Source organism: Hypomesus nipponensis, chromosome 7, assembly GCF_054491055.1.
Source record: "Hypomesus nipponensis isolate SF chromosome 7, ASM5449105v1, whole genome shotgun sequence".
Lineage (NCBI taxonomy): Eukaryota > Metazoa > Chordata > Actinopteri > Osmeriformes > Osmeridae > Hypomesus > Hypomesus nipponensis.
In genome coordinates, this window is record NC_140367.1 from 16,975,001 (window position 1) to 16,991,311 (window position 16,311).

The window sequence follows — 16,311 nt, forward strand, 5'->3', positions numbered from 1 at the left end:
TGCAAGATTTCAGTTTCTAAGTGAATGAGCAAAAGAGCATACAGCACCTGGTATTCCCAGGCGGTCTCCCATCCAAGTACTAACCAGGCCCGACCCTGCTTAGCTTCCGAGATCAGACGAGATCGGGCGTTGCCAGGCTGGTATGGCCGTACGAAATAAGTTGACAACCATAGGCTACTTATCCATATACAGATTTAGCAATTGACAATGCAAGGTGGTCTCTCTCTCTCTCTCTCTCGTGTCAAAATGAAAACAGCTTCCAGCCCCTTTCATGAAGGACTACTTGTGCATATTGCAAGATTTCAGTTTCTAAGTGAATGAGCAAAAGAGCATACAGCACCTGGTATTCCCAGGCGGTCTCCCATCCAAGTACTAACCAGGCCCGACCCTGCTTAGCTTCCGAGATCAGGCGTTGCCAGGCTGGTATGGCCGTACGAAATAAGTTGACAACCATAGGCTACCTATCCATATACAGATTTAGCAATTGACAATGCAAGGTGGTCTCTCTCTCTCTCTCTCTCTCTCTCTCTCGTGTCAAAATGAAAACAGCTTCCAGCCCCTTTCATGAAGGACTACTTGTGCATATTGCAAGATTTCAGTTTCTAAGTGAATGAGCAAAAGAGCATACAGCACCTGGTATTCCCAGGCGGTCTCCCATCCAAGTACTAACCAGGCCCGACCCTGCTTAGCTTCCGAGATCAGGCGTTGCCAGGCTGGTATGGCCGTACGAAATAAGTTGACAACCATAGGCTACTTATCCATATACAGATTTAGCAATTGACAATGCAAGGTGGTCTCTCTCTCTCTCTCTCTCGTGTCAAAATGAAAACAGCTTCCAGCCCCTTTCATGAAGGACTACTTGTGCATATTGCAAGATTTCAGTTTCTAAGTGAATGAGCAAAAGAGCATACAGCACCTGGTATTCCCAGGCGGTCTCCCATCCAAGTACTAACCAGGCCCGACCCTGCTTAGCTTCCGAGATCAGGCGTTGCCAGTCTGGTATGGCCATACGAAATAAGTTGACAACCATAGGCTACCTATCCATATACAGATTTAGCAATTGACAATGCAAGGTGGTCTCTCTCTCTCTCTCTCTCTCTCTCTCGTGTCAAAATGAAAACAGCTTCCAGCCCCTTTCATGAAGGACTACTTGTGCATATTGCAAGATTTCAGTTTCTAAGTGAATGAGCAAAAGAGCATACAGCACCTGGTATTCCCAGGCGGTCTCCCATCCAAGTACTAACCAGGCCCGACCCTGCTTAGCTTCCGAGATCAGACGAGATCGGGCGTTGCCAGGCTGGTATGGCCGTACGAAATAAGTTGACAACCATAGGCTACTGATCCATATACAGATTTGGCAATTGACAATGCAAGGTGGTCTCTCTCTCTCTCTCTCTCTCTCTCGTGTCAAAATGAAAACAGCTTCAAGCCCCTTTCAAGAAGGACTACTTGTGCATATTGCAAGATGTCAGTTTCTAAGTGAATGAGCAAAAGAGCATACAGCACCTGGTATTCCCAGGCGGTCTCCCATCCAAGTACTAACCAGGCCCGACCCTGCTTAGCTTCCGAGATCAGACGAGATTGGGCGTTGCCAGGCTGGTATGGCCGTACGAAATAAGTTGACAACCATAGGCTACTTATCCATATACAGATTTAGCAATTGACAATGCAAGGTGGTCTCTCTCTCTCTCTCTCGTGTCAAAATGAAAACAGCTTCCAGCCCCTTTTATGAAGGACTACTTGTGCATATTGCAAGATTTCAGTTTCTAAGTGAATGAGCAAAAGAGCATACAGCACCTGGTATTCCCAGGCGGTCTCCCATCCAAGTACTAACCAGGCCCGACCCTGCTTAGCTTCCGAGATCAGACGAGATCGGGCGTTGCCAGGCTGGTATGGCCGTACGAAATAAGTTGACAACCATAGGCTACTTATCCATATACAGATTTAGCAATTGACAATGCAAGGTGGTCTCTCTCTCTCTCTCTCTCGTGTCAAAATGAAAACAGCTTCCAGCCCCTTTCATGAAGGACTACTTGTGCATATTGCAAGATTTCAGTTTCTAAGTGAATGAGCAAAAGAGCATACAGCACCTGGTATTCCCAGGCGGTCTCCCATCCAAGTACTAACCAGGCCCGACCCTGCTTAGCTTCCGAGATCAGGCGTTGCCAGGCTGGTATGGCCGTACGAAATAAGTTGACAACCATAGGCTACCTATCCATATACAGATTTAGCAATTGACAATGCAAGGTGGTCTCTCTCTCTCTCTCTCTCTCTCTCTCTCTCGTGTCAAAATGAAAACAGCTTCCAGCCCCTTTCATGAAGGACTACTTGTGCATATTGCAAGATTTCAGTTTCTAAGTGAATGAGCAAAAGAGCATACAGCACCTGGTATTCCCAGGCGGTCTCCCATCCAAGTACTAACCAGGCCCGACCCTGCTTAGCTTCCGAGATCAGGCGTTGCCAGGCTGGTATGGCCGTACGAAATAAGTTGACAACCATAGGCTACTTATCCATATACAGATTTGGCAATTGACAATGCAAGGTGGTCTCTCTCTCTCGTGTCAAAATGAAAACAGCTTCCAGCCCCTTTCATGAAGGACTACTTGTGCATATTGCAAGATTTCAGTTTCTAAGTGAATGAGCAAAAGAGCATACAGCACCTGGTATTCCCAGGCGGTCTCCCATCCAAGTACTAACCAGGCCCGACCCTGCTTAGCTTCCGAGATCAGACGAGATCGGGCGTTGCCAGGCTGGTATGGCCGTACGAAATAAGTTGACAACCATAGGCTACTTATCCATATACAGATTTAGCAATTGACAATGCAAGGTGGTCTCTCTCTCTCTCTCTCTCTCTTGTGTCAAAATGAAAACAGCTTCCAGCCCCTTTCATGAAGGACTACTTGTGCATATTGCAAGATTTCAGTTTCTAAGTGAATGAGCAAAAGAGCATACAGCACCTGGTATTCCCAGGCGGTCTCCCATCCAAGTACTAACCAGGCCCGACCCTGCTTAGCTTCCGAGATCAGACGAGATCGGGCGTTGCCAGGCTGGTATGGCCGTACGAAATAAGTTGACAACCATAGGCTACTGATCCATATACAGATTTGGCAATTGACAATGCAAGGTGGTCTCTCTCTCTCTCTCTCTCTCGTGTCAAAATGAAAACAGCTTCAAGCCCCTTTCAAGAAGGACTACTTGTGCATATTGCAAGATGTCAGTTTCTAAGTGAATGAGCAAAAGAGCATACAGCACCTGGTATTCCCAGGCGGTCTCCCATCCAAGTACTAACCAGGCCCGACCCTGCTTAGCTTCCGAGATCAGACGAGATTGGGCGTTGCCAGGCTGGTATGGCCGTACGAAATAAGTTGACAACCATAGGCTACTTATCCATATACAGATTTAGCAATTGACAATGCAAGGTGGTCTCTCTCTCTCTCTCTCGTGTCAAAATGAAAACAGCTTCCAGCCCCTTTTATGAAGGACTACTTGTGCATATTGCAAGATTTCAGTTTCTAAGTGAATGAGCAAAAGAGCATACAGCACCTGGTATTCCCAGGCGGTCTCCCATCCAAGTACTAACCAGGCCCGACCCTGCTTAGCTTCCGAGATCAGACGAGATCGGGCGTTGCCAGGCTGGTATGGCCGTACGAAATAAGTTGACAACCATAGGCTACTTATCCATATACAGATTTAGCAATTGACAATGCAAGGTGGTCTCTCTCTCTCTCTCTCTCTCGTGTCAAAATGAAAACAGCTTCCAGCCCCTTTCATGAAGGACTACTTGTGCATATTGCAAGATTTCAGTTTCTAAGTGAATGAGCAAAAGAGCATACAGCACCTGGTATTCCCAGGCGGTCTCCCATCCAAGTACTAACCAGGCCCGACCCTGCTTAGCTTCCGAGATCAGGCGTTGCCAGGCTGGTATGGCCGTACGAAATAAGTTGACAACCATAGGCTACCTATCCATATACAGATTTAGCAATTGACAATGCAAGGTGGTCTCTCTCTCTCTCTCTCTCTCTCTCTCTCTCTCGTGTCAAAATGAAAACAGCTTCCAGCCCCTTTCATGAAGGACTACTTGTGCATATTGCAAGATTTCAGTTTCTAAGTGAATGAGCAAAAGAGCATACAGCACCTGGTATTCCCAGGCGGTCTCCCATCCAAGTACTAACCAGGCCCGACCCTGCTTAGCTTCCGAGATCAGGCGTTGCCAGGCTGGTATGGCCGTACGAAATAAGTTGACAACCATAGGCTACTTATCCATATACAGATTTGGCAATTGACAATGCAAGGTGGTCTCTCTCTCTCGTGTCAAAATGAAAACAGCTTCCAGCCCCTTTCATGAAGGACTACTTGTGCATATTGCAAGATTTCAGTTTCTAAGTGAATGAGCAAAAGAGCATACAGCACTTGGTATTCCCAGGCGGTCTCCCATCCAAGTACTAACCAGGCCCGACCCTGCTTAGCTTCCGAGATCAGACAAGATCGGGCGTTGCCAGGCTGGTATGGCCGTACAAAATAAGTTGACAACCATAGGCTACTTATCCATATACAGATTTGGCAATTGACAATGCAAGGTGGTCTCTCTCTCTCTCTCTCTCTCTCTCGTGTCAAAATGAAAACAGCTTCCAGCCCCTTTCATGAAGGACTACTTGTGCATATTGCAAGATGTCAGTTTCTAAGTGAATGAGCAAAAGAGCATACAGCACCTGGTATTCCCAGGCGGTCTCCCATCCAAGTACTAACCAGGCCCGACCCTGCTTAGCTTCCGAGATCAGACGAGGTCGGGCGTTGCCAGGCTGGTATGGCCGTACGAAATAAGTTGACAACCATAGGCTACTTATCCATATACAGATTTGGCAATTGACAATGCAAGGTGGTCTCTCTCTCTCTCTCTCTCTCTCTCTCTCCCGTGTCAAAATGAAAACAGCTTCCAGCCCCTTTCATGAAGGACTACTTGTGCATATTGCAAGATTTCAGTTTCTAAGTGAATGAGCAAAAGAGCATACAGCACCTGGTATTCCCAGGCGGTCTCCCATCCAAGTACTAACCAGGCCCGACCCTGCTTAGCTTCCGAGATCAGACGAGATCGGGCGTTGCCAGGCTGGTATGGCCGTACGAAATAAGTTGACAACCATAGGCTACTTATCCATATACAGATTTGGCAATTGACAATGCAAGGTGGTCTCTCTCTCTCTCTCTCGTGTCAAAATGAAAACAGCTTCCAGCCCCTTTCAAGAAGGACTACTTGTGCATATTGCAAGATGTCAGTTTCTAAGTGCATGAGCAAAAGAGCATACAGCACCTGGTATTCCCAGGCGGTCTCCCATCCAAGTACTAACCAGGCCCGACCCTGCTTAGCTTCCGAGATCAGACGAGATTGGGCGTTGCCAGGCTGGTATGGCCGTACGAAATAAGTTGACAACCATAGGCTACTTATCCATATACAGATTTAGCAATTGACAATGCAAGGTGGTCTCTCTCTCTCTCTCTCTCTCTCTCTCGTGTCAAAATGAAAACAGCTTCCAGCCCCTTTTATGAAGGACTACTTGTGCATATTGCAAGATGTCAGTTTCTAAGTGAATGAGCAAAAGAGCATACAGCACCTGGTATTCCCAGGCGTTCTCCCATCCAAGTACTAACCAGGCCCGACCCTGCTTAGCTTCCGAGATCAGACGAGATCGGGCGTTGCCAGGCTGGTATGGCCGTACGAAATAAGTTGACAACCATAGGCTACTTATCCATATACAGATTTAGCAATTGACAATGCAAGGTGGTCTCTCTCTCTCTCTCTCTCTCGTGTCAAAATGAAAACAGCTTCCAGCCCCTTTCAAGAAGGACTACTTGTGCATATTGCAAGATGTCAGTTTCTAAGTGAATGAGCAAAAGAGCATACAGCACCTGGTATTCCCAGGCGGTCTCCCATCCAAGTACTAACCAGGCCCGACCCTGCTTAGCTTCCGAGATCAGACGAGATTGGGCGTTGCCAGGCTGGTATGGCCGTACAAAATAAGTTGACAACCATAGGCTACTTATCCATATACAGATTTAGCAATTGACAATGCAAGGTGGTCTCTCTCTCTCTCTCGTGTCAAAATGAAAACAGCTTCCAGCCCCTTTCATGAAGGACTACTTGTGCATATTGCAAGATTTCAGTTTCTAAGTGAATGAGCAAAAGAGCATACAGCACCTGGTATTCCCAGGCGGTCTCCCATCCAAGTACTAACCAGGCCCGACCCTGCTTAGCTTCCGAGATCAGACGAGATTGGGCGTTGCCAGGCTGGTATGGCCGTACGAAATAAGTTGACAACCATAGGCTACTTATCCATATACAGATTTGGCAATTGACAATGCAAGGTGGTCTCTCTCTCTCTCTCTCTCTCGTGTCAAAATGAAAACAGCTTCCAGCCCCTTTCAAGAAGGACTACTTGTGCATATTGCAAGATGTCAGTTTCTAAGTGCATGAGCAAAAGAGCATACAGCACCTGGTATTCCCAGGCGGTCTCCCATCCAAGTACTAACCAGGCCCGACCCTGCTTAGCTTCCGAGATCAGACGAGATTGGGCGTTGCCAGGCTGGTATGGCCGTACGAAATAAGTTGACAACCATAGGCTACTTATCCATATACAGATTTAGCAATTGACAATGCAAGGTGGTCTCTCTCTCTCTCTCTCTCTCGTGTCAAAATGAAAACAGCTTCCAGCCCCTTTTATGAAGGACTACTTGTGCATATTGCAAGATGTCAGTTTCTAAGTGAATGAGCAAAAGAGCATACAGCACCTGGTATTCCCAGGCGGTCTCCCATCCAAGTACTAACCAGGCCCGACCCTGCTTAGCTTCCGAGATCAGACGAGATCGGGCGTTGCCAGGCTGGTATGGCCGTACGAAATAAGTTGACAACCATAGGCTACTTATCCATATACAGATTTAGCAATTGACAATGCAAGGTGGTCTCTCTCTCTCTCTCTCTCTCTCTCCCGTGTCAAAATGAAAACAGCTTCCAGCCCATTTCATGAAGGACTACTTGTGCATATTGCAAGATTTCAGTTTCTAAGTGAATGAGCAAAAGAGCATACAGCACCTGGTATTCCCAGGCGGTCTCCCATCCAAGTACTAACCAGGCCCGACCCTGCTTAGCTTCCGAGATCAGACGAGATCGGGCGTTGCCAGGCTGGTATGGCCGTACGAAATAAGTTGACAACCATAGGCTACTTATCCATATACAGATTTGGCAATTGACAATGCAAGGTGGTCTCTCTCTCTCTCTCTCTCTCGTGTCAAAATGAAAACAGCTTCCAGCCCCTTTCAAGAAGGACTACTTGTGCATATTGCAAGATGTCAGTTTCTAAGTGAATGAGCAAAAGAGCATACAGCACCTGGTATTCCCAGGCGGTCTCCCATCCAAGTACTAACCAGGCCCGACCCTGCTTAGCTTCCGAGATCAGACGAGATTGGGCGTTGCCAGGCTGGTATGGCCGTACGAAATAAGTTGACAACCATAGGCTACTTATCCATATACAGATTTAGCAATTGACAATGCAAGGTGGTCTCTCTCTCTCTCTCTCGTGTCAAAATGAAAACAGCTTCCAGCCCCTTTTATGAAGGACTACTTGTGCATATTGCAAGATTTCAGTTTCTAAGTGAATGAGCAAAAGAGCATACAGCACCTGGTATTCCCAGGCGGTCTCCCATCCAAGTACTAACCAGGCCCGACCCTGCTTAGCTTCCGAGATCAGACGAGATCGGGCGTTGCCAGGCTGGTATGGCCGTACGAAATAAGTTGACAACCATAGGCTACTTATCCATATACAGATTTAGCAATTGACAATGCAAGGTGGTCTCTCTCTCTCTCTCTCTCTCTCTCCCGTGTCAAAATGAAAACAGCTTCCAGCCCATTTCATGAAGGACTACTTGTGCATATTGCAAGATTTCAGTTTCTAAGTGAATGAGCAAAAGAGCATACAGCACCTGGTATTCCCAGGCGGTCTCCCATCCAAGTACTAACCAGGCCCGACCCTGCTTAGCTTCCGAGATCAGACGAGATCGGGCGTTGCCAGGCTGGTATGGCCGTACGAAATAAGTTGACAACCATAGGCTACTTATCCATATACAGATTTAGCAATTGACAATGCAAGGTGGTCTCTCTCTCTCTCTCGTGTCAAAATGAAAACAGCTTCCAGCCCCTTTCATGAAGGACTACTTGTGCATATTGCAAGATTTCAGTTTCTAAGTGAATGAGCAAAAGAGCATACAGCACCTGGTATTCCCAGGCGGTCTCCCATCCAAGTACTAACCAGGCCCGACCCTGCTTAGCTTCCGAGATCAGGCGTTGCCAGGCTGGTATGGCCATACGAAATAAGTTGACAACCATAGGCTACCTATCCATATACAGATTTAGCAATTGACAATGCAAGGTGGTCTCTCTCTCTCTCTCTCTCTCTCTCTCTCTCTCTCGTGTCAAAATGAAAACAGCTTCCAGCCCCTTTCATGAAGGACTACTTGTGCATATTGCAAGATTTCAGTTTCTAAGTGAATGAGCAAAAGAGCATACAGCACTTGGTATTCCCAGGCGGTCTCCCATCCAAGTACTAACCAGGCCCGACCCTGCTTAGCTTCCGAGATCAGACAAGATCGGGCGTTGCCAGGCTGGTATGGCCGTACAAAATAAGTTGACAACCATAGGCTACTTATCCATATACAGATTTGGCAATTGACAATGCAAGGTGGTCTCTCTCTCTCTCTCTCTCTCTCTCGTGTCAAAATGAAAACAGCTTCCAGCCCCTTTCATGAAGGACTACTTGTGCATATTGCAAGATGTCAGTTTCTAAGTGAATGAGCAAAAGAGCATACAGCACCTGGTATTCCCAGGCGGTCTCCCATCCAAGTACTAACCAGGCCCGACCCTGCTTAGCTTCCGAGATCAGACGAGATCGGGCGTTGCCAGGCTGGTATGGCCGTACGAAATAAGTTGACAACCATAGGCTACTTATCCATATACAGATTTGGCAATTGACAATGCAAGGTGGTCTCTCTCTCTCTCTCTCTCTCTCTCTCTCCCGTGTCAAAATGAAAACAGCTTCCAGCCCCTTTCATGAAGGACTACTTGTGCATATTGCAAGATTTCAGTTTCTAAGTGAATGAGCAAAAGAGCATACAGCACCTGGTATTCCCAGGCGGTCTCCCATCCAAGTACTAACCAGGCCCGACCCTGCTTAGCTTCCGAGATCAGACGAGATCGGGCGTTGCCAGGCTGGTATGGCCGTACGAAATAAGTTGACAACCATAGGCTACTTATCCATATACAGATTTGGCAATTGACAATGCAAGGTGGTCTCTCTCTCTCTCTCTCTCTCTCTCGTGTCAAAATGAAAACAGCTTCCAGCCCCTTTTATGAAGGACTACTTGTGCATATTGCAAGATTTCAGTTTCTAAGTGAATGAGCAAAAGAGCATACAGCACCTGGTATTCCCAGGCGGTCTCCCATCCAAGTACTAACCAGGCCCGACCCTGCTTATCTTCCGAGATCAGACGAGATCGGGCGTTGCCAGGCTGGTATGGCCGTACGAAATAAGTTGACAACCATAGGCTACTTATCCATATACAGATTTAGCAATTGACAATGCAAGGTGGTCTCTCTCTCTCTCTCTCTCTCTCTCGTGTCAAAATGAAAACAGCTTCCAGCCCCTTTCATGAAGGACTACTTGTGCATATTGCAAGATTTCAGTTTCTAAGTGAATGAGCAAAAGAGCATACAGCACCTGGTATTCCCAGGCGGTCTCCCATCCAAGTACTAACCAGGCCCGACCCTGCTTATCTTCCGAGATCAGACGAGATCGGGCGTTGCCAGGCTGGTATGGCCGTACGAAATAAGTTGACAACCATAGGCTACTTATCCATATACAGATTTAGCAATTGACAATGCAAGGTGGTCTCTCTCTCTCTCTCTCTCGTGTCAAAATGAAAACAGCTTCCAGCCCCTTTCATGAAGGACTACTTGTGCATATTGCAAGATTTCAGTTTCTAAGTGAATGAGCAAAAGAGCATACAGCACCTGGTATTCCCAGGCGGTCTCCCATCCAAGTACTAACCAGGCCCGACCCTGCTTAGCTTCCGAGATCAGGCGTTGCCAGTCTGGTATGGCCATACGAAATAAGTTGACAACCATAGGCTACCTATCCATATACAGATTTAGCAATTGACAATGCAAGGTGGTCTCTCTCTCTCTCTCTCTCTCTCTCTCGTGTCAAAATGAAAACAGCTTCCAGCCCCTTTCATGAAGGACTACTTGTGCATATTGCAAGATTTCAGTTTCTAAGTGAATGAGCAAAAGAGCATACAGCACCTGGTATTCCCAGGCGGTCTCCCATCCAAGTACTAACCAGGCCCGACCCTGCTTAGCTTCCGAGATCAGACGAGATCGGGCGTTGCCAGGCTGGTATGGCCGTACGAAATAAGTTGACAACCATAGGCTACTGATCCATATACAGATTTGGCAATTGACAATGCAAGGTGGTCTCTCTCTCTCTCTCTCTCTCTCTCGTGTCAAAATGAAAACAGCTTCAAGCCCCTTTCAAGAAGGACTACTTGTGCATATTGCAAGATGTCAGTTTCTAAGTGAATGAGCAAAAGAGCATACAGCACCTGGTATTCCCAGGCGGTCTCCCATCCAAGTACTAACCAGGCCCGACCCTGCTTAGCTTCCGAGATCAGACGAGATTGGGCGTTGCCAGGCTGGTATGGCCGTACGAAATAAGTTGACAACCATAGGCTACTTATCCATATACAGATTTAGCAATTGACAATGCAAGGTGGTCTCTCTCTCTCTCTCTCGTGTCAAAATGAAAACAGCTTCCAGCCCCTTTTATGAAGGACTACTTGTGCATATTGCAAGATTTCAGTTTCTAAGTGAATGAGCAAAAGAGCATACAGCACCTGGTATTCCCAGGCGGTCTCCCATCCAAGTACTAACCAGGCCCGACCCTGCTTAGCTTCCGAGATCAGACGAGATCGGGCGTTGCCAGGCTGGTATGGCCGTACGAAATAAGTTGACAACCATAGGCTACTTATCCATATACAGATTTAGCAATTGACAATGCAAGGTGGTCTCTCTCTCTCTCTCTCTCGTGTCAAAATGAAAACAGCTTCCAGCCCCTTTCATGAAGGACTACTTGTGCATATTGCAAGATTTCAGTTTCTAAGTGAATGAGCAAAAGAGCATACAGCACCTGGTATTCCCAGGCGGTCTCCCATCCAAGTACTAACCAGGCCCGACCCTGCTTAGCTTCCGAGATCAGGCGTTGCCAGGCTGGTATGGCCGTACGAAATAAGTTGACAACCATAGGCTACCTATCCATATACAGATTTAGCAATTGACAATGCAAGGTGGTCTCTCTCTCTCTCTCTCTCTCTCTCTCTCTCGTGTCAAAATGAAAACAGCTTCCAGCCCCTTTCATGAAGGACTACTTGTGCATATTGCAAGATTTCAGTTTCTAAGTGAATGAGCAAAAGAGCATACAGCACCTGGTATTCCCAGGCGGTCTCCCATCCAAGTACTAACCAGGCCCGACCCTGCTTAGCTTCCGAGATCAGGCGTTGCCAGGCTGGTATGGCCGTACGAAATAAGTTGACAACCATAGGCTACTTATCCATATACAGATTTAGCAATTGACAATGCAAGGTGGTCTCTCTCTCTCTCTCTCTCGTGTCAAAATGAAAACAGCTTCCAGCCCCTTTCATGAAGGACTACTTGTGCATATTGCAAGATTTCAGTTTCTAAGTGAATGAGCAAAAGAGCATACAGCACCTGGTATTCCCAGGCGGTCTCCCATCCAAGTACTAACCAGGCCCGACCCTGCTTAGCTTCCGAGATCAGGCGTTGCCAGTCTGGTATGGCCATACGAAATAAGTTGACAACCATAGGCTACCTATCCATATACAGATTTAGCAATTGACAATGCAAGGTGGTCTCTCTCTCTCTCTCTCTCTCTCTCTCGTGTCAAAATGAAAACAGCTTCCAGCCCCTTTCATGAAGGACTACTTGTGCATATTGCAAGATTTCAGTTTCTAAGTGAATGAGCAAAAGAGCATACAGCACCTGGTATTCCCAGGCGGTCTCCCATCCAAGTACTAACCAGGCCCGACCCTGCTTAGCTTCCGAGATCAGACGAGATCGGGCGTTGCCAGGCTGGTATGGCCGTACGAAATAAGTTGACAACCATAGGCTACTGATCCATATACAGATTTGGCAATTGACAATGCAAGGTGGTCTCTCTCTCTCTCTCTCTCTCTCTCGTGTCAAAATGAAAACAGCTTCAAGCCCCTTTCAAGAAGGACTACTTGTGCATATTGCAAGATGTCAGTTTCTAAGTGAATGAGCAAAAGAGCATACAGCACCTGGTATTCCCAGGCGGTCTCCCATCCAAGTACTAACCAGGCCCGACCCTGCTTAGCTTCCGAGATCAGACGAGATTGGGCGTTGCCAGGCTGGTATGGCCGTACGAAATAAGTTGACAACCATAGGCTACTTATCCATATACAGATTTAGCAATTGACAATGCAAGGTGGTCTCTCTCTCTCTCTCTCGTGTCAAAATGAAAACAGCTTCCAGCCCCTTTTATGAAGGACTACTTGTGCATATTGCAAGATTTCAGTTTCTAAGTGAATGAGCAAAAGAGCATACAGCACCTGGTATTCCCAGGCGGTCTCCCATCCAAGTACTAACCAGGCCCGACCCTGCTTAGCTTCCGAGATCAGACGAGATCGGGCGTTGCCAGGCTGGTATGGCCGTACGAAATAAGTTGACAACCATAGGCTACTTATCCATATACAGATTTAGCAATTGACAATGCAAGGTGGTCTCTCTCTCTCTCTCTCTCGTGTCAAAATGAAAACAGCTTCCAGCCCCTTTCATGAAGGACTACTTGTGCATATTGCAAGATTTCAGTTTCTAAGTGAATGAGCAAAAGAGCATACAGCACCTGGTATTCCCAGGCGGTCTCCCATCCAAGTACTAACCAGGCCCGACCCTGCTTAGCTTCCGAGATCAGGCGTTGCCAGGCTGGTATGGCCGTACGAAATAAGTTGACAACCATAGGCTACCTATCCATATACAGATTTAGCAATTGACAATGCAAGGTGGTCTCTCTCTCTCTCTCTCTCTCTCTCTCTCTCGTGTCAAAATGAAAACAGCTTCCAGCCCCTTTCATGAAGGACTACTTGTGCATATTGCAAGATTTCAGTTTCTAAGTGAATGAGCAAAAGAGCATACAGCACCTGGTATTCCCAGGCGGTCTCCCATCCAAGTACTAACCAGGCCCGACCCTGCTTAGCTTCCGAGATCAGGCGTTGCCAGGCTGGTATGGCCGTACGAAATAAGTTGACAACCATAGGCTACTTATCCATATACAGATTTGGCAATTGACAATGCAAGGTGGTCTCTCTCTCTCGTGTCAAAATGAAAACAGCTTCCAGCCCCTTTCATGAAGGACTACTTGTGCATATTGCAAGATTTCAGTTTCTAAGTGAATGAGCAAAAGAGCATACAGCACCTGGTATTCCCAGGCGGTCTCCCATCCAAGTACTAACCAGGCCCGACCCTGCTTAGCTTCCGAGATCAGACGAGATCGGGCGTTGCCAGGCTGGTATGGCCGTACGAAATAAGTTGACAACCATAGGCTACTTATCCATATACAGATTTAGCAATTGACAATGCAAGGTGGTCTCTCTCTCTCTCTCTCTCTCTTGTGTCAAAATGAAAACAGCTTCCAGCCCCTTTCATGAAGGACTACTTGTGCATATTGCAAGATTTCAGTTTCTAAGTGAATGAGCAAAAGAGCATACAGCACCTGGTATTCCCAGGCGGTCTCCCATCCAAGTACTAACCAGGCCCGACCCTGCTTAGCTTCCGAGATCAGACGAGATCGGGCGTTGCCAGGCTGGTATGGCCGTACGAAATAAGTTGACAACCATAGGCTACTGATCCATATACAGATTTGGCAATTGACAATGCAAGGTGGTCTCTCTCTCTCTCTCTCTCTCGTGTCAAAATGAAAACAGCTTCAAGCCCCTTTCAAGAAGGACTACTTGTGCATATTGCAAGATGTCAGTTTCTAAGTGAATGAGCAAAAGAGCATACAGCACCTGGTATTCCCAGGCGGTCTCCCATCCAAGTACTAACCAGGCCCGACCCTGCTTAGCTTCCGAGATCAGACGAGATTGGGCGTTGCCAGGCTGGTATGGCCGTACGAAATAAGTTGACAACCATAGGCTACTTATCCATATACAGATTTAGCAATTGACAATGCAAGGTGGTCTCTCTCTCTCTCTCTCGTGTCAAAATGAAAACAGCTTCCAGCCCCTTTTATGAAGGACTACTTGTGCATATTGCAAGATTTCAGTTTCTAAGTGAATGAGCAAAAGAGCATACAGCACCTGGTATTCCCAGGCGGTCTCCCATCCAAGTACTAACCAGGCCCGACCCTGCTTAGCTTCCGAGATCAGACGAGATCGGGCGTTGCCAGGCTGGTATGGCCGTACGAAATAAGTTGACAACCATAGGCTACTTATCCATATACAGATTTAGCAATTGACAATGCAAGGTGGTCTCTCTCTCTCTCTCTCTCGTGTCAAAATGAAAACAGCTTCCAGCCCCTTTCATGAAGGACTACTTGTGCATATTGCAAGATTTCAGTTTCTAAGTGAATGAGCAAAAGAGCATACAGCACCTGGTATTCCCAGGCGGTCTCCCATCCAAGTACTAACCAGGCCCGACCCTGCTTAGCTTCCGAGATCAGGCGTTGCCAGGCTGGTATGGCCGTACGAAATAAGTTGACAACCATAGGCTACCTATCCATATACAGATTTAGCAATTGACAATGCAAGGTGGTCTCTCTCTCTCTCTCTCTCTCTCTCTCTCTCTCGTGTCAAAATGAAAACAGCTTCCAGCCCCTTTCATGAAGGACTACTTGTGCATATTGCAAGATTTCAGTTTCTAAGTGAATGAGCAAAAGAGCATACAGCACCTGGTATTCCCAGGCGGTCTCCCATCCAAGTACTAACCAGGCCCGACCCTGCTTAGCTTCCGAGATCAGGCGTTGCCAGGCTGGTATGGCCGTACGAAATAAGTTGACAACCATAGGCTACTTATCCATATACAGATTTGGCAATTGACAATGCAAGGTGGTCTCTCTCTCTCGTGTCAAAATGAAAACAGCTTCCAGCCCCTTTCATGAAGGACTACTTGTGCATATTGCAAGATTTCAGTTTCTAAGTGAATGAGCAAAAGAGCATACAGCACTTGGTATTCCCAGGCGGTCTCCCATCCAAGTACTAACCAGGCCCGACCCTGCTTAGCTTCCGAGATCAGACAAGATCGGGCGTTGCCAGGCTGGTATGGCCGTACAAAATAAGTTGACAACCATAGGCTACTTATCCATATACAGATTTGGCAATTGACAATGCAAGGTGGTCTCTCTCTCTCTCTCTCTCTCTCTCTCGTGTCAAAATGAAAACAGCTTCCAGCCCCTTTCATGAAGGACTACTTGTGCATATTGCAAGATGTCAGTTTCTAAGTGAATGAGCAAAAGAGCATACAGCACCTGGTATTCCCAGGCGGTCTCCCATCCAAGTACTAACCAGGCCCGACCCTGCTTAGCTTCCGAGATCAGACGAGGTCGGGCGTTGCCAGGCTGGTATGGCCGTACGAAATAAGTTGACAACCATAGGCTACTTATCCATATACAGATTTGGCAATTGACAATGCAAGGTGGTCTCTCTCTCTCTCTCTCTCTCTCTCTCTCCCGTGTCAAAATGAAAACAGCTTCCAGCCCCTTTCATGAAGGACTACTTGTGCATATTGCAAGATTTCAGTTTCTAAGTGAATGAGCAAAAGAGCATACAGCACCTGGTATTCCCAGGCGGTCTCCCATCCAAGTACTAACCAGGCCCGACCCTGCTTAGCTTCCGAGATCAGACGAGATCGGGCGTTGCCAGGCTGGTATGGCCGTACGAAATAAGTTGACAACCATAGGCTACTTATCCATATACAGATTTGGCAATTGACAATGCAAGGTGGTCTCTCTCTCTCTCTCTCGTGTCAAAATGAAAACAGCTTCCAGCCCCTTTCAAGAAGGACTACTTGTGCATATTGCAAGATGTCAGTTTCTAAGTGCATGAGCAAAAGAGCATACAGCACCTGGTATTCCCAGGCGGTCTCCCATCCAAGTACTAACCAGGCCCGACCCTGCTTAGCTTCCGAGATCAGACGAGATTGGGCGTTGCCAGGCTGGTATGGCCGTACGAAATAAGTTGACA

The 16,311-nt window shown here is 47.1% G+C and overlaps 25 non-coding genes and 31 pseudogenes across 25 annotated transcripts; all 56 read right to left on the reverse strand.

Annotated features, from left to right (window-relative positions):
• Positions 1-35: 35 nt before the first annotated feature.
• Positions 36-154, reverse strand: LOC146280415 (5S ribosomal RNA). The gene has a single exon (XR_014763753.1). It is a non-coding gene; the product is annotated as a 5S ribosomal RNA (ribosomal RNA).
• A 174-nt stretch (positions 155-328) lies between these two features.
• On the reverse strand, positions 329-437 carry LOC146280416 (5S ribosomal RNA; annotated as a pseudogene).
• Positions 438-621: 184 nt separating this feature from the next.
• Positions 622-730, reverse strand: LOC146280417 (5S ribosomal RNA; annotated as a pseudogene).
• Positions 731-904: 174 nt separating this feature from the next.
• On the reverse strand, positions 905-1,013 carry LOC146280418 (5S ribosomal RNA; annotated as a pseudogene).
• Positions 1,014-1,195: 182 nt separating this feature from the next.
• LOC146280419 (5S ribosomal RNA) lies at positions 1,196-1,314 on the reverse strand. The gene has a single exon (XR_014763754.1). It is a non-coding gene; the product is annotated as a 5S ribosomal RNA (ribosomal RNA).
• A 180-nt stretch (positions 1,315-1,494) lies between these two features.
• LOC146280420 (5S ribosomal RNA) lies at positions 1,495-1,613 on the reverse strand (annotated as a pseudogene).
• A 172-nt stretch (positions 1,614-1,785) lies between these two features.
• Positions 1,786-1,904, reverse strand: LOC146280421 (5S ribosomal RNA). Its single transcript, XR_014763755.1, has one exon. It is a non-coding gene; the product is annotated as a 5S ribosomal RNA (ribosomal RNA).
• A 174-nt stretch (positions 1,905-2,078) lies between these two features.
• Positions 2,079-2,187, reverse strand: LOC146280422 (5S ribosomal RNA; annotated as a pseudogene).
• Positions 2,188-2,373: 186 nt separating this feature from the next.
• On the reverse strand, positions 2,374-2,482 carry LOC146280423 (5S ribosomal RNA; annotated as a pseudogene).
• Positions 2,483-2,648: 166 nt separating this feature from the next.
• Positions 2,649-2,767, reverse strand: LOC146280424 (5S ribosomal RNA). Its single transcript, XR_014763756.1, has one exon. It is a non-coding gene; the product is annotated as a 5S ribosomal RNA (ribosomal RNA).
• A 178-nt stretch (positions 2,768-2,945) lies between these two features.
• Positions 2,946-3,064, reverse strand: LOC146280425 (5S ribosomal RNA). Its single transcript, XR_014763757.1, has one exon. It is a non-coding gene; the product is annotated as a 5S ribosomal RNA (ribosomal RNA).
• A 176-nt stretch (positions 3,065-3,240) lies between these two features.
• LOC146280426 (5S ribosomal RNA) lies at positions 3,241-3,359 on the reverse strand (annotated as a pseudogene).
• A 172-nt stretch (positions 3,360-3,531) lies between these two features.
• Positions 3,532-3,650, reverse strand: LOC146280427 (5S ribosomal RNA). The gene has a single exon (XR_014763759.1). It is a non-coding gene; the product is annotated as a 5S ribosomal RNA (ribosomal RNA).
• A 176-nt stretch (positions 3,651-3,826) lies between these two features.
• LOC146280428 (5S ribosomal RNA) lies at positions 3,827-3,935 on the reverse strand (annotated as a pseudogene).
• Positions 3,936-4,123: 188 nt separating this feature from the next.
• LOC146280429 (5S ribosomal RNA) lies at positions 4,124-4,232 on the reverse strand (annotated as a pseudogene).
• Positions 4,233-4,398: 166 nt separating this feature from the next.
• LOC146280430 (5S ribosomal RNA) lies at positions 4,399-4,517 on the reverse strand (annotated as a pseudogene).
• Positions 4,518-4,697: 180 nt separating this feature from the next.
• On the reverse strand, positions 4,698-4,816 carry LOC146280431 (5S ribosomal RNA). Its single transcript, XR_014765437.1, has one exon. It is a non-coding gene; the product is annotated as a 5S ribosomal RNA (ribosomal RNA).
• A 186-nt stretch (positions 4,817-5,002) lies between these two features.
• LOC146280432 (5S ribosomal RNA) lies at positions 5,003-5,121 on the reverse strand. The gene has a single exon (XR_014763760.1). It is a non-coding gene; the product is annotated as a 5S ribosomal RNA (ribosomal RNA).
• Positions 5,122-5,293: 172 nt separating this feature from the next.
• LOC146280433 (5S ribosomal RNA) lies at positions 5,294-5,412 on the reverse strand (annotated as a pseudogene).
• Positions 5,413-5,594: 182 nt separating this feature from the next.
• Positions 5,595-5,713, reverse strand: LOC146280434 (5S ribosomal RNA; annotated as a pseudogene).
• Positions 5,714-5,889: 176 nt separating this feature from the next.
• On the reverse strand, positions 5,890-6,008 carry LOC146280435 (5S ribosomal RNA; annotated as a pseudogene).
• A 170-nt stretch (positions 6,009-6,178) lies between these two features.
• Positions 6,179-6,297, reverse strand: LOC146280436 (5S ribosomal RNA; annotated as a pseudogene).
• Positions 6,298-6,473: 176 nt separating this feature from the next.
• On the reverse strand, positions 6,474-6,592 carry LOC146280437 (5S ribosomal RNA; annotated as a pseudogene).
• A 176-nt stretch (positions 6,593-6,768) lies between these two features.
• Positions 6,769-6,887, reverse strand: LOC146280438 (5S ribosomal RNA). Its single transcript, XR_014763761.1, has one exon. It is a non-coding gene; the product is annotated as a 5S ribosomal RNA (ribosomal RNA).
• Positions 6,888-7,069: 182 nt separating this feature from the next.
• LOC146280439 (5S ribosomal RNA) lies at positions 7,070-7,188 on the reverse strand. Its single transcript, XR_014763762.1, has one exon. It is a non-coding gene; the product is annotated as a 5S ribosomal RNA (ribosomal RNA).
• Positions 7,189-7,364: 176 nt separating this feature from the next.
• Positions 7,365-7,483, reverse strand: LOC146280440 (5S ribosomal RNA; annotated as a pseudogene).
• Positions 7,484-7,655: 172 nt separating this feature from the next.
• Positions 7,656-7,774, reverse strand: LOC146280441 (5S ribosomal RNA). Its single transcript, XR_014763763.1, has one exon. It is a non-coding gene; the product is annotated as a 5S ribosomal RNA (ribosomal RNA).
• A 182-nt stretch (positions 7,775-7,956) lies between these two features.
• Positions 7,957-8,075, reverse strand: LOC146280442 (5S ribosomal RNA). Its single transcript, XR_014763764.1, has one exon. It is a non-coding gene; the product is annotated as a 5S ribosomal RNA (ribosomal RNA).
• A 170-nt stretch (positions 8,076-8,245) lies between these two features.
• On the reverse strand, positions 8,246-8,354 carry LOC146280443 (5S ribosomal RNA; annotated as a pseudogene).
• A 190-nt stretch (positions 8,355-8,544) lies between these two features.
• Positions 8,545-8,663, reverse strand: LOC146280444 (5S ribosomal RNA; annotated as a pseudogene).
• A 180-nt stretch (positions 8,664-8,843) lies between these two features.
• On the reverse strand, positions 8,844-8,962 carry LOC146280445 (5S ribosomal RNA). The gene has a single exon (XR_014763765.1). It is a non-coding gene; the product is annotated as a 5S ribosomal RNA (ribosomal RNA).
• Positions 8,963-9,148: 186 nt separating this feature from the next.
• LOC146280446 (5S ribosomal RNA) lies at positions 9,149-9,267 on the reverse strand. The gene has a single exon (XR_014763766.1). It is a non-coding gene; the product is annotated as a 5S ribosomal RNA (ribosomal RNA).
• A 180-nt stretch (positions 9,268-9,447) lies between these two features.
• On the reverse strand, positions 9,448-9,566 carry LOC146280447 (5S ribosomal RNA). The gene has a single exon (XR_014764463.1). It is a non-coding gene; the product is annotated as a 5S ribosomal RNA (ribosomal RNA).
• Positions 9,567-9,746: 180 nt separating this feature from the next.
• LOC146280448 (5S ribosomal RNA) lies at positions 9,747-9,865 on the reverse strand. Its single transcript, XR_014764464.1, has one exon. It is a non-coding gene; the product is annotated as a 5S ribosomal RNA (ribosomal RNA).
• Positions 9,866-10,039: 174 nt separating this feature from the next.
• LOC146280449 (5S ribosomal RNA) lies at positions 10,040-10,148 on the reverse strand (annotated as a pseudogene).
• Positions 10,149-10,330: 182 nt separating this feature from the next.
• LOC146280450 (5S ribosomal RNA) lies at positions 10,331-10,449 on the reverse strand. Its single transcript, XR_014763767.1, has one exon. It is a non-coding gene; the product is annotated as a 5S ribosomal RNA (ribosomal RNA).
• Positions 10,450-10,629: 180 nt separating this feature from the next.
• Positions 10,630-10,748, reverse strand: LOC146280451 (5S ribosomal RNA; annotated as a pseudogene).
• A 172-nt stretch (positions 10,749-10,920) lies between these two features.
• LOC146280452 (5S ribosomal RNA) lies at positions 10,921-11,039 on the reverse strand. The gene has a single exon (XR_014763768.1). It is a non-coding gene; the product is annotated as a 5S ribosomal RNA (ribosomal RNA).
• Positions 11,040-11,213: 174 nt separating this feature from the next.
• LOC146280453 (5S ribosomal RNA) lies at positions 11,214-11,322 on the reverse strand (annotated as a pseudogene).
• Positions 11,323-11,508: 186 nt separating this feature from the next.
• LOC146280454 (5S ribosomal RNA) lies at positions 11,509-11,617 on the reverse strand (annotated as a pseudogene).
• Positions 11,618-11,791: 174 nt separating this feature from the next.
• LOC146280455 (5S ribosomal RNA) lies at positions 11,792-11,900 on the reverse strand (annotated as a pseudogene).
• A 182-nt stretch (positions 11,901-12,082) lies between these two features.
• LOC146280456 (5S ribosomal RNA) lies at positions 12,083-12,201 on the reverse strand. The gene has a single exon (XR_014763770.1). It is a non-coding gene; the product is annotated as a 5S ribosomal RNA (ribosomal RNA).
• Positions 12,202-12,381: 180 nt separating this feature from the next.
• Positions 12,382-12,500, reverse strand: LOC146280457 (5S ribosomal RNA; annotated as a pseudogene).
• Positions 12,501-12,672: 172 nt separating this feature from the next.
• Positions 12,673-12,791, reverse strand: LOC146280458 (5S ribosomal RNA). Its single transcript, XR_014763771.1, has one exon. It is a non-coding gene; the product is annotated as a 5S ribosomal RNA (ribosomal RNA).
• A 174-nt stretch (positions 12,792-12,965) lies between these two features.
• On the reverse strand, positions 12,966-13,074 carry LOC146280459 (5S ribosomal RNA; annotated as a pseudogene).
• Positions 13,075-13,260: 186 nt separating this feature from the next.
• On the reverse strand, positions 13,261-13,369 carry LOC146280460 (5S ribosomal RNA; annotated as a pseudogene).
• Positions 13,370-13,535: 166 nt separating this feature from the next.
• Positions 13,536-13,654, reverse strand: LOC146280461 (5S ribosomal RNA). The gene has a single exon (XR_014763772.1). It is a non-coding gene; the product is annotated as a 5S ribosomal RNA (ribosomal RNA).
• A 178-nt stretch (positions 13,655-13,832) lies between these two features.
• On the reverse strand, positions 13,833-13,951 carry LOC146280462 (5S ribosomal RNA). Its single transcript, XR_014763773.1, has one exon. It is a non-coding gene; the product is annotated as a 5S ribosomal RNA (ribosomal RNA).
• Positions 13,952-14,127: 176 nt separating this feature from the next.
• On the reverse strand, positions 14,128-14,246 carry LOC146280463 (5S ribosomal RNA; annotated as a pseudogene).
• Positions 14,247-14,418: 172 nt separating this feature from the next.
• Positions 14,419-14,537, reverse strand: LOC146280464 (5S ribosomal RNA). Its single transcript, XR_014763774.1, has one exon. It is a non-coding gene; the product is annotated as a 5S ribosomal RNA (ribosomal RNA).
• Positions 14,538-14,711: 174 nt separating this feature from the next.
• LOC146280465 (5S ribosomal RNA) lies at positions 14,712-14,820 on the reverse strand (annotated as a pseudogene).
• Positions 14,821-15,008: 188 nt separating this feature from the next.
• On the reverse strand, positions 15,009-15,117 carry LOC146280466 (5S ribosomal RNA; annotated as a pseudogene).
• Positions 15,118-15,283: 166 nt separating this feature from the next.
• On the reverse strand, positions 15,284-15,402 carry LOC146280467 (5S ribosomal RNA; annotated as a pseudogene).
• Positions 15,403-15,584: 182 nt separating this feature from the next.
• Positions 15,585-15,703, reverse strand: LOC146280468 (5S ribosomal RNA). Its single transcript, XR_014765438.1, has one exon. It is a non-coding gene; the product is annotated as a 5S ribosomal RNA (ribosomal RNA).
• A 186-nt stretch (positions 15,704-15,889) lies between these two features.
• On the reverse strand, positions 15,890-16,008 carry LOC146280469 (5S ribosomal RNA). Its single transcript, XR_014763775.1, has one exon. It is a non-coding gene; the product is annotated as a 5S ribosomal RNA (ribosomal RNA).
• A 172-nt stretch (positions 16,009-16,180) lies between these two features.
• Positions 16,181-16,299, reverse strand: LOC146280470 (5S ribosomal RNA; annotated as a pseudogene).
• Positions 16,300-16,311: the final 12 nt, after the last annotated feature.